Source organism: Trichomycterus rosablanca, chromosome 17 (assembly GCF_030014385.1).
Source record: "Trichomycterus rosablanca isolate fTriRos1 chromosome 17, fTriRos1.hap1, whole genome shotgun sequence".
NCBI lineage: Eukaryota > Metazoa > Chordata > Actinopteri > Siluriformes > Trichomycteridae > Trichomycterus > Trichomycterus rosablanca.
The window spans coordinates 10,892,930-10,904,582 of NC_086004.1; positions in this window are offsets into that span (position 1 = coordinate 10,892,930).

Genomic DNA, 11,653 nt, shown 5'->3' on the forward strand with positions numbered 1-11,653 from the left:
CTGTGCCATCTTAAACTGTTTCCATGTTGTGTTTTGAGCACTGAGGCATATCGAGTGATTAACGAGAAGAAAAAGAGGCGTTTCACTGTCAAACTGAACAGTGAAGGTGAACACAAGAAACCGGGTGCTTTTATACGAGCTGAACGTGTTTTTACTTCTTAAATTACGATGTATAAATGACACATTGAACGCAATATGGCTGTTTTCTTCTTTTGATAGAGACAGTTGAGAGTGCAGTGCTAAAATACTCCTACATAATTCGTAAATATGTACATTTATTATCGACCTAAGTTGCCCTGGATTTTTGTAAAATAAACAAAATACACAAAATTATTAAATAACTTAAATTTATTTTCCGTTAGAGGTTTTTCACACAATCATATACAATAATATAATAACAGAACTACACACAGCTCCTCTCTCTCTGCTACTCCTGTGCCTAGTCACGTGACAACAAAACACAGCAAAGCAGGAGAAGTAAGGTGTGCTGCCAGTTGTGGATTTAAGCATTCGCAAGATATTGGAGAATAAATCAAATGAATGGGTAATAAAAGACATAGTACAGAACTATAAAGATGTACACTTTTCAATTCTGTATATATATATTTACAGATGGCTCAAAAGATCCTGAGGAAGCAAAAGTAGGCTCGGCAGTATATGTCCCAGCAAGCAAAACCACTATTAAGAAAAGGTTAACAAATCACTTGTCTGTATACACTACAGAGCTAATGGCAATATTACTGGCACTACAGTGGTTACAAGAGAAATAATTAAGTAACAGTGTCATCATTTCAGATAGCTACCCAGCACTTACATTTACATTTTCAGCATTTAGCAGACACTTTTTATCCAAAGTGACTTTTGAGCAATTGAGGGTTAAGGGCCTTGCTCAGGGACCCAACAGTGGCAACTTGGTGGTGGTGGTGGGGCTTGAACCTTCTGTTTACTAGTCCAGTACCTTAACCACTGAGCTATCACTGGCCCACTTAGTAGCATTCAGTCAGGTAGATCACTTAGAACATATATTTTAAATCAAATATACATCCTGTTACATAAAACAGATGTTGAGAATGAGAGCCTTAAACACTCGGACCAACCGCCACCTTCACAGATTCTTTCCCCAGGCAATCAGCATACTTAACAAGGACAACTCTCACATCCCTCCGTTTTAACTGATACACGTGGGTTTTCACACATGCCTTGCAGTAAATGCACATACACACTTATTTACTGTAAATAATCTTTATTGCACAATCTTTATTGCACATTTTTCTTTAAATTACTTGAAGTCTGTCAGTGGTCGGACTGCACACACTCATTGTACATTTGATGCTGTTTCATGTTGCTGCTAAGTTATTATTATGCTATGTCTACATATATAATACACAATTTCTATTTTATACTTAGGTCTGTCAGTGTACTGTCAGTGTGCCATACTTTATATCTCCATTACACAATGCCTGCTGCTGTTCATGTCACTGCCACTTTTGTTTTATTTTATTCTATGCTTATGTATAGTATTCCTTTAGTATTATTTCTATTGTATTATTTTATGTATGTTTTTTGACACGTGGCTTAGTGAGTAGCACTGTCGCCTCACAGCAAGAAGGTCCTGGGTTCAATCCCCAGGTGGGGCGGTCCGAGTCCTTTCTGTGTGGAGTTTGCATGTTCTCCCAGTGTCCGCGTGGGTTCCTCCCACAGTCCAAAAACATGCCACCAGACTAATTGGAAACACTGAATTGTCCTATAGATACCTAGCCTCTGGATGCACAAGCCTGTGCATTGTAGTGCCGGTCCCAAGCCCGGATAAAATAGGGAAGGTTGTGTCAGGAAGGGCATCCGGCTTAAAAATTCTGCCAAATTAATGCGGATCATGATCTGCCGAGATCCGACCCTGCAACCGAACGGGATGAAGGCCGAGGAAGAAGAAGAATGTATGTTTGTTGACACATGCACCAAGAGAAATTCCTTGTACATCTGGTACTTGGCAAACAATAAAGATTCTGATGTCAAAGTTATGTTTGTAAGTTTTCTTTGGGTTCCTGACCATGATCGGTTAGAGAGGAATGGGCAGGTGAATAAAAAAGCTAAACTAACCTTAAAGCACAAGCACATAGATTTGCAAATCCCACTGAACAAGACAGAGGCAAAGGTTTACATTGAAAAGTGTGGCAAAACAGCCCGGCAGGAGTATTGGGATAGAAGTGAAACAGGAAGACATTTACACAGAATATAAAGAAAGATTGATTCTGGTAGAAGGGTAGGCAGGAGCCGAAGGAAGGAAACCATAATAATGCGCCTAAGAATAGGACACTCAGGTCTTAATCACACACTAAAGATAATATATAAATATAGTACAGCATATTGCTTACACTGTACCTAAGAAGAAACTACAGAACATGTACTGACTGCTACATTGTAAAAAATATGATCCTTGGAAATGGCTCAACGTAATGCACCTTTACGTTGGTTTCCCAATCGCCATAAAATCAATAGAAGAAGAAGAGTAAGGTGTGCATGTAAATGTGCGAGCAGTGGCATCTGTACAAACATAGTTTCTACTTTCTAAAAAAAAGGGGTTAAAGTACTGAATGTAGCGGAGAAAAAGTAAAACTGAAGTATTGATACTATCGATATTTGGATCGATCCGCCCATCCCTAGTAATAAAGTTAGAACATCTGTGTGAATGTGTCAATACCTAGCCTAGCAAACTAGTTCACAGCTGAGATACTAAAACCCAAGTAACTCGTATATTATTATTATTATGAAAGATACAATAAAGACTTGTGCACTGTGTGTAGTATTCTAACTACACGAAAGATATTACAGCTGTGAGTTAATACCCAAGGTAAACAACAAGGGTACTTTTTAGCTTAGTCGCTAGTGTTAGCTGCTAAGCTAATTGCAGTGATTTCTGTTTCTATAAGCACTCTGTGTTTATAACTTTATTATATTAATATTGTAATACATACATTTTTGTAAGTAGCAGCTCTCAGTAGGGTTGTAAGTAAATCCAAGTGTTTAAAGTGCTCCGATATCTTGTTTTTGGGTGCTTTACTTTCTCACAATGTTACCATCATGGCGTATCACCACCAAGCAGCTAACTCATCCCACGTAGTTGTGTTTGCTGGGTGAATAAATGTGTAAATTTTTAATAGTGACCGAATATGTGTTGTTCATTTAAAATAAAAAATAGATGCTATTCTGTTTACATTTAAAAGCACAAAGTCAAAATAAAGGAGCTCTACGTAAGTTGAAAAGGAGCTCTCTAAGTAAGAGCTTTACTACGCATGCTCCGATTCATTTGCGTAGGGTGCGCAAAGTGCGGCCGAACTTTACGTATGTATAGTTTACACTATTATTTCCATTTGTTTATTTTGTTTATTAGGATTTTAACGTCATGTTTTACACATTAGTTACATTCATGACAGGAACGGTAGTTACTCATTACACAAGATTCATCAGTTCACAAGTTTATATCGAACACAGTCATGGACAATTTTGTATCTCCAGTTAACCTGACTGCATGTTTTTGGACTGTGGGAGGAAACCGGAGCACCCGGAGGATTACTGCACAGGACTTGAACCTCTTTTAGAGAGACCCTTCTTGTCCAGATAGCAACTCTAGGACGGTTCAAGGCTGTCAGAGATCACTGTGGTTCTGGAAACACTCAAAGTCTTAGATATGGTTTTATATCCTTGCCCTGATTTATGATGACACAATTTGATCCACAGACAGTTCCTTGTACTTCATGGATTGTATTTTTGTATGGATTGTATGATTGTAATTTTTTAATTAAATTATACTGTTAATTTTTCAAAATTGTTTTTCTACACTTTATATTTAAAAACATTTCTATATTTTTTTGTATAATATATATTTTGACTATTTGTAGTTTTTGTAATTGCTGTGGCTGAGCAGTCACTGAAGCATTTCACTGCCAGTTGTACAGTGTATGACTATGTATGTGACAAATAAACCTTGATTTGATTTTGATTTAATTTTGTTTTGACAGTGTACTATAAATTTTGGGCCCTAATAGATCCATGTGTGGGCCTTTTTAAACTTTATTCTATAAATTTAGATTGCAACAGGTGGACCAGCTGAGTTCCAAGACTGATTTTAGGGACAACCAAAGCAAACAGAATGCACCTGAACACAGCAAACTGAAAACTTGTGTATAAATCATTTCAAATTTGCAGGTTTGTCATTGGTAATTTAATGAGATTTTTTTTGGAGATTTCAGGCGTACACATGATGAGCGTACGTAACCAAATAGAAAATAAAATCATAACTTGTCACTGCATTAAATATCTATTTGAATGTATTTTATTATTTAATACCATACATAAATGTTTGTTTATTAAGATTTTAACATCATATTTTACACTTTGGTTACATTCATGACAGAAACTGTAGTTACTCGTTACACAAGGTTCATCAGTTTACAAGGTTATATCGAACACAGTCATGGACAATTTAGTCTCTCCAATTCACCTCACTTGCATGTCTTTGGACTGTGGGAGAAAACCGGAGCACCCGGAGGAAACCCACGCAGGCACGGGGAGAACATGCAAACTCCACACAGAAAGGACCCGGACTGCCTCACTTGAGGATCGAACCCTTGCTGTAAGGCCACACTGCTACCCATTTAGCCACAGTGCCACCCACCATACATAAATACCTTCATTTTGTAGCTTTAGTGGGAAAGAGAACTGGCTCCCCATTGTATCCAGGAAATTAGTAATATTTTTAAAATTAAAAATGTCATTTAATGTGAACAACTTTATTGCTATCTAAATACTGTAAATTACATTACTACATACATCACTGTTCTATAATATATTTATATATAATATATATTTATTTTAAAATTTAAGGCAACTGTTTGGACTGTAGAAAGTAAGGTCTATTAAGACATGGTTTGGTGTGGAGAAACGTGTCCAACAGTGCCTGATCTCACAAATGCTCTTTTAACAAAATAGGCTGACACTCGCACTGCCACACTTCTTGTGAAAAGCCTTTCCACATTTTCCCCATTTATTTCATATTCATGTTTTACTACCACTTTATCCTGGTCAGGGCTGCGTTGGTCCGGTCTTCCTGGAATTACTGGGCGCACTGCAGCATTACACTCTGGATCAGACGAATCCATCACAGTGCCTTGGCCACTCTGCATGTAGACACCCGACCGGCTGATAGCACTGCTGAGGATTTAAACCCTGAATCCCAGCAGTAGTGGACTTGTAGTGCACAATTTACTGTTGTGTGAACAAAAGTCTTGTTATTAACAAGTGTATGAATATTTTACATATATTAAAAAAGCTGCAGCATTGGATATGATAAACCAGATCTGAATTTATTATATTTTCATCTTCAGTTTACAGTTGACACTCTAAAGTTATAACAATAAGCCATTCAGAGATAATTATAAAATGTAAAAATTACATAAAGCAATTGTTTACATTTGAATAGCCTTTATACCAGCAAGCCGGACCAGGCTTTACACAACAAGAAAAATCACACACACACACACACACACACACACACACACACACACACACACACACACACACACACACACACACACACACACACACACACACACACACACACACACACACACACACACACACACACACACACACACACACACACACACACACACACACACACACACAATTAATTCCTACATCAACATAAAGCAGACATCAATATTAGAATTAATCCTGTTAAATGTCCATTCAAATAATTGCTGCCTGAACAGGAAACAGAAGATGGGTTTTGTGTTGAGTGTCACATTCATATAATGATAAAATTTATCGTGAATAATTTCAAATCCTAACGGTTACGCAAATAACTGCAGATCATTTGAGATAAAAATTCTATATCTTATATATTTAAATTTCAAATAAACACATTTTAGATTAAATAATTCATAGATTAAATCAGAAGAATTAGGAAGTTGTTGTACACAATCCCTTTACCTCAAAAGTCACACATTTTAAAAGAACTCATAAAAAAAGTTTAAATTGTTATCTTAGGCAAGCCATGTTCAAAACAGTGGTACGTTATTGCCAATACACCTATTTCTAGTTTTCAGCAACTATTAGTTAAAATAAGGTTATCATTAAAGTTTTATCCAAAAGAAAAACAATTAAATAATAGTAATAATAAAAAAATCTGAAAAGCCTGATAAAGAAAAGATATTCAGACACATATATTATTGTCGCAGTGATACAACAGACATTATCTAACACCATTATAAAAGCTAGAATTCATTTCTTTCTGTATAAATCTTGACCATAATCCTAAACTGAACATATCTATAAATCTGGAGGTAGAAGTGTATTTCCTGAGAAGATAAATGCCTTGTTTTTAGTTCCAAGTACAGTCTTATGCAAAGGTGTGCACACCCCCTGGTCAATTTCCATGTTCTGTTGATCTTTCTGAATGAAAATAAGTCAACCCATCCTCTACAGGGAACGGACGTCTGCACATTTGAATGCACAATTACTGTTTTAACTGCTGAATGTAGTAGACTGAAAAATAAAACATAACATGTAGCACGTGCACATTTAATATGTGCTGGACTAAGCACTGGAAGGTTGCTGGTTCAAGTCCCACAAACGTCAAGTTGCCACCCTTGAATAAGTCTCTTATACCTAAATTGCTTAGCTTGTTTTTAATCACAACTTTGCTTTGGATAAAAGCATCTGCTAAATGCTGTAAAGGTAAATGTAATGTTATGCATACAGAATCTATAGCTCTCTAGGCATTTACATGGAAATACAGTGTTATGAAAATGTACACACTCCTGATCAAATTCCAGAATCCTGCAGTTTTTTTTCAGTACACAATTTGTTACATTTAGCACGTGTGTATCTACTACTCATGGGTTCACTCCTTCCAAATGTTAGAACTCTTGCAAGAACAATATAAAAAGAAAATAAATATTTCTAAGTTTTGTTTGACCCATTAAAATAAGTTGCCATATTGAATTGTGGTTTGTGAAATTTAAAAGAAATGACAAATGATAAAATGACAGTTTGTCTCGACATTGCATTATCATAACAATGACCATTTGTAACTCAAAACATACCAGCCTTAGTGTAACCTATTTTTGTATCTGAACTTAGACTTATCTGAGCACAAGGGCAATACTGTATACCTAATCCTGAAGGAACTGTGTCTACCCTATACTGTAGACCTAATCCTGAAGAAAAATGTATACCTAGTGCTGAAGGAACTGTGTCCACCCTATACTGTATACCTAATCCTGAGGGAAACTGTATACCTAGTCCTGAAGGAACTGTGTCTACCCTATACTGTATACCTAATCCTGAGGGAAACTGTATACCTAGTCCTGAAGAAACTGTATCTACCCTACAATGTATACCTAATCCTGAAGGAACTGTATCTACCCTATACTGTATACCTAATCCTGAGGGAAACTGTTTACCTAATCCTGAAGGACAGGTATCTACCATATATTGTATACCTAATCCTGAAAGAACTGTATACCTAATCCTGAAAGAACTGTATACCTAATCCTGAATGAACAGTATCTATCTTATACTGTATACCTAATCCTGAAGGAACTGTATCTACCCTATACTGTATACCTAATCCTGAGGGAAACTGTTTACCTAATCCTGAAGGACAGGTATCTACCATATATTGTATACCTAATCCTGAAAGAACTGTATACCTAATCCTGAATGAACAGTATCTATCTTATACTGTATACCTAATCCTGAAGGAACTGTATCTACCCTATACTGTATACCTAATCCTGAGGGAAACTGTTTACCTAATCCTGAAGGACAGGTATCTACCATATATTGTATACCTAATCCTGAAAGAACTGTATACCTAATCCTGAATGAACAGTATCTATCTTATACTGTATACCTAATCCTGAAGGAACTGTATCTACCCTATACTGTTTACCTAACCACCTAAATACCTAAGAGTAACTACCCTATTCTATATACCTAACCTTGGAAGAACACTAAATGTGGGCGAGAGGAATAGCATTTAAGTGTACCCAATGACAAGCAATCCTAGGTGTATATATGACCTGTTGGGGTTGAAAAAGACCAGCAACCTGTTTCAAACTGTCTTTCGCCGATAAGAACATGGGGGCAGATTTATATGCACAAATCCTGTATGCTTAAGAAATTAACATAAGACACAAGGAAACAAGAAAGGAATATAAGTGTAGGATCAAAAATACATGTGGATTTAAGATTCACCAAGGCTAATGTTACACTAGAAGACTGCACAGCTTTGTTAAAATCATTAAACAACGGTAAGCTATTACAAAGGAATAAGTTAATGTTTGCTTTATGTATCAAAAGTCCAGCAACAGCAAGTTTACAGCATGATAGAACTAAGTTAACGCCACACTTTATTATGAAGCTTTAAAAAACATTATAAAGCTCAGCAAATGGCACAGATTGTACATTGCATTCAGTGTGATTAAAAATTCTATATATATAATGTAAAGGTATCTTGCACAATATCTTTACATTTTCTATGAAGTGATTGAATTGATTTGATTGTTACCTGACGGTAGAAAGGAACCGAGTATCTGAGGTAGAGTGTCTAATAATAACAACACGACTTAGAAACCTATGGGGTATATTATAGTTTTCTGCTTGACAAAGCATTAAGAACATCACCCCTGGGATTGTTGAATACATCGTATTAGCATCATTATCCTGAATAACAGAGACGCTTTAGTTCCTGTGCATGGCTAAAGCATCTTAGATGCCAGCATAGGCAACGTTTATGTAAATAAATGTTTAACAAAGCAATGTTGAACATATATTACAGCTAAAGCTAGGAGAAGCAGGGGAGGGTATACTGTCAAGAATGAAATCTTGTCTGTGTAAGTTTTTTCGGCTAGGCGTAATACGCTACTTGTAATGTGTTCTGTGAGCTCAATGCTTCCTGAAGGAACTGTACTTTACTGTGGTGGTGAGGTAACATTATATAAAAACCTGACATCTACAGCCTATCTTTTATATAAGCAGTTAAAACAGTGAGGAAAATAATTCCCTGAAATTCCCCAAAATTAAAATCTTATCAGCATAATACATAACCACCTGATAGTATTTTTCCCCCATAGTTTGACACTACATCCTAGTTCTGCAAAGTCAGTTCTATACAAAAAAGTAAGGCAATAAAATACAAATATTTAAAGAAATATGCTGACATCTAGAGAAACTCTGCTTTCGAATAAATAATGTTTCCAGTACAGACAAATTAAATGAACTCCATATTGAATGGAAAAATTAACATAACTTAAAGTATGCATACTAATAAAGACTATAGCTAAATTAAGCCACTTTATCTATAATATATATACACTGATCAGCCATAACATTAAAACCACCTCTTTGTTCCTACACTCGCTGTCCATTTTATCAGCTCCACTTACCATACAGAAGAGTGTAGTCCATCTGTTTCTCTACATATCTTTTTACCTGCTTTTGCCCTGTTCTTCAATGGTCAGGACCACCACAGAGCAGAAATTATTTAGTTGGTGGATCATTCCCAGCACTGCAGTGACACTGACATAGTGTTGTGCTGGTATGAGTGGATCAGACACAGCAGCTTGCTGGGGTTTTTAAATACCGTGTCCACTCACTGTCCACTCTATTAGACACTCCTACCTGGTTGGTCCACCTTGTAGATGTAAAATCAGAGACGATCGCTCATCTATTGCTGCTGTTTGAGTCGGCCATCTTCTAGACCTTCATCAGTGGTCACAGGACGCTGTTGGCTGGATATTTTTGGCTGGTGGACTATTCTCAGTCCATCAGTGACAGTGAGGTGTTTAAAAGCTCCATCAGCATTGCTGTGACTTATCCACTCATACCAGCACAACACACACTAACACACCACCACCATGTCAGTGTCACAGCAGCGCTTGAGAATGATCCACCACCCAAATAATTCCTGCTCTGTAGTGGTCCTGTGGGGGTCCTAACAAAGTATGCAGAGAAACAGATGGACTACAGTCAGTAATTGTAGAACTACAAAGTGCTTCTATATGGTAAATGGAGCTGATAAAATGGACAGTGAGTGTAGAATCAAGGAGGTGGTTTTAATGTTATGGCTGATCGGTGTATGTTTTTAATGACATGTTGCTTAAAATAGGAAGATAGTTCAACTAGTTTCCACTAAATCATATTTTCTATTCTAAACGTTTTAGGTTGAAGTACAGATGATCAAGATTCTTCCCATCTTCAGTTGTGTCTTAACCCTCTTTGCATTACTAGGTTACCATTAAAGGTAACCTTTGTATCGTTCAGAAATGCAGGCTTCAACCCGGCCTTTAACCAGCTGATCCACCTGACAGATCAGTCCGAGTACTTGTAACGTAAAAGAACGAGTGTAAGATTACTTAAGTTTGTATACTAATCAAACTGTCACAGATACATGATGCTGATTTGCTTCTAGAAAATTCTGCTACTATATAAAAGCCAGTCAAAGAAGAATTTTAACGGCTGACAGATTTTTCACTTTTGAATCACTCGAATTTGCAGCTGTAAAATTTTTTAAAAACATTTACTCCCTTTTTAGTGCGTCCAGTTGCCCGATTGTGTCATGCGTCCTCTCCACCAATGCCGATCCCTGCTCTGATCGAGGAGAACGAGGTTAACCCACGCCCCCTCCGACACGTGGGCAGCGTGCCGTACGCATCTTATCACCAACACTTTGACGAGTGCAGTGCAGCTCAGCGTTGTGTGCGGAGAGACACACCCTGACAGCACCCATTTCTCATCTCTGTGCGGGCGCCATCAATCAGCCAGTCATGAGAGAGAGACCCCATCCGGCTCAGTCCCGCCCATATCTGAACAACAGGCCAATCGTAGTTCTTAGCCAGCAGGCAGAGCTGAGATTCGATACGACGCATTCGAGATCCAGCTCTGGTTCCAGCATGTGTTTTTACCGCTGCGCCACCTGAGCGGCCTGCAGCTGTTAAATTTTAGTTTGACATAAGACAATGGCTTGAGCATTGATCTGTGTTGGTATTCTCAGGAAATATCAGGATTATAAGAGAACAGTGCCCGCCTACAAGATTATTCAAGTATGAAAATGGATTTATGTGTTTCCTGTATGTAACAAGTATAAAAATCATTGCAAAATTTCAGCTGCTGCTGATCAGAACTGAATGAGGGGGAAAAAACCTTCAAATGCTTTCAGATCTCATTAAACATGATTTACATACACAAGAGTGTACATGTCTTGCAAAAATATATCCTCCGTATGTTAAGAAGTTCACTTTCACTTCCCTATACGAGTAATGACACTGCCATATATGATTTCTTTCTGTGGTTGATATAATGGCCATTTTTAGTAGCAATAACTGAAAAATGCTCTTCGCTCCTTCCAAAATGCCATGTCAGGCAGTCGGCTTGTTGCATCAGAAAATAAGCATAAAGTTCCACACCTTCACGATCATGTTGGGGTGCAGATGAGTTTGTCGTGGCTCGTGCCAACATTAAAAAAGATGTGTTGTGTTCTGCAAGGCACTAGGTATACATGACTGCTACATGTACAGAACCTTATTTTCATTCAGTTTCATAACACTTCTGATAAAATTGCATCTTCTTTTTCAACAAGAATCTTCATTGT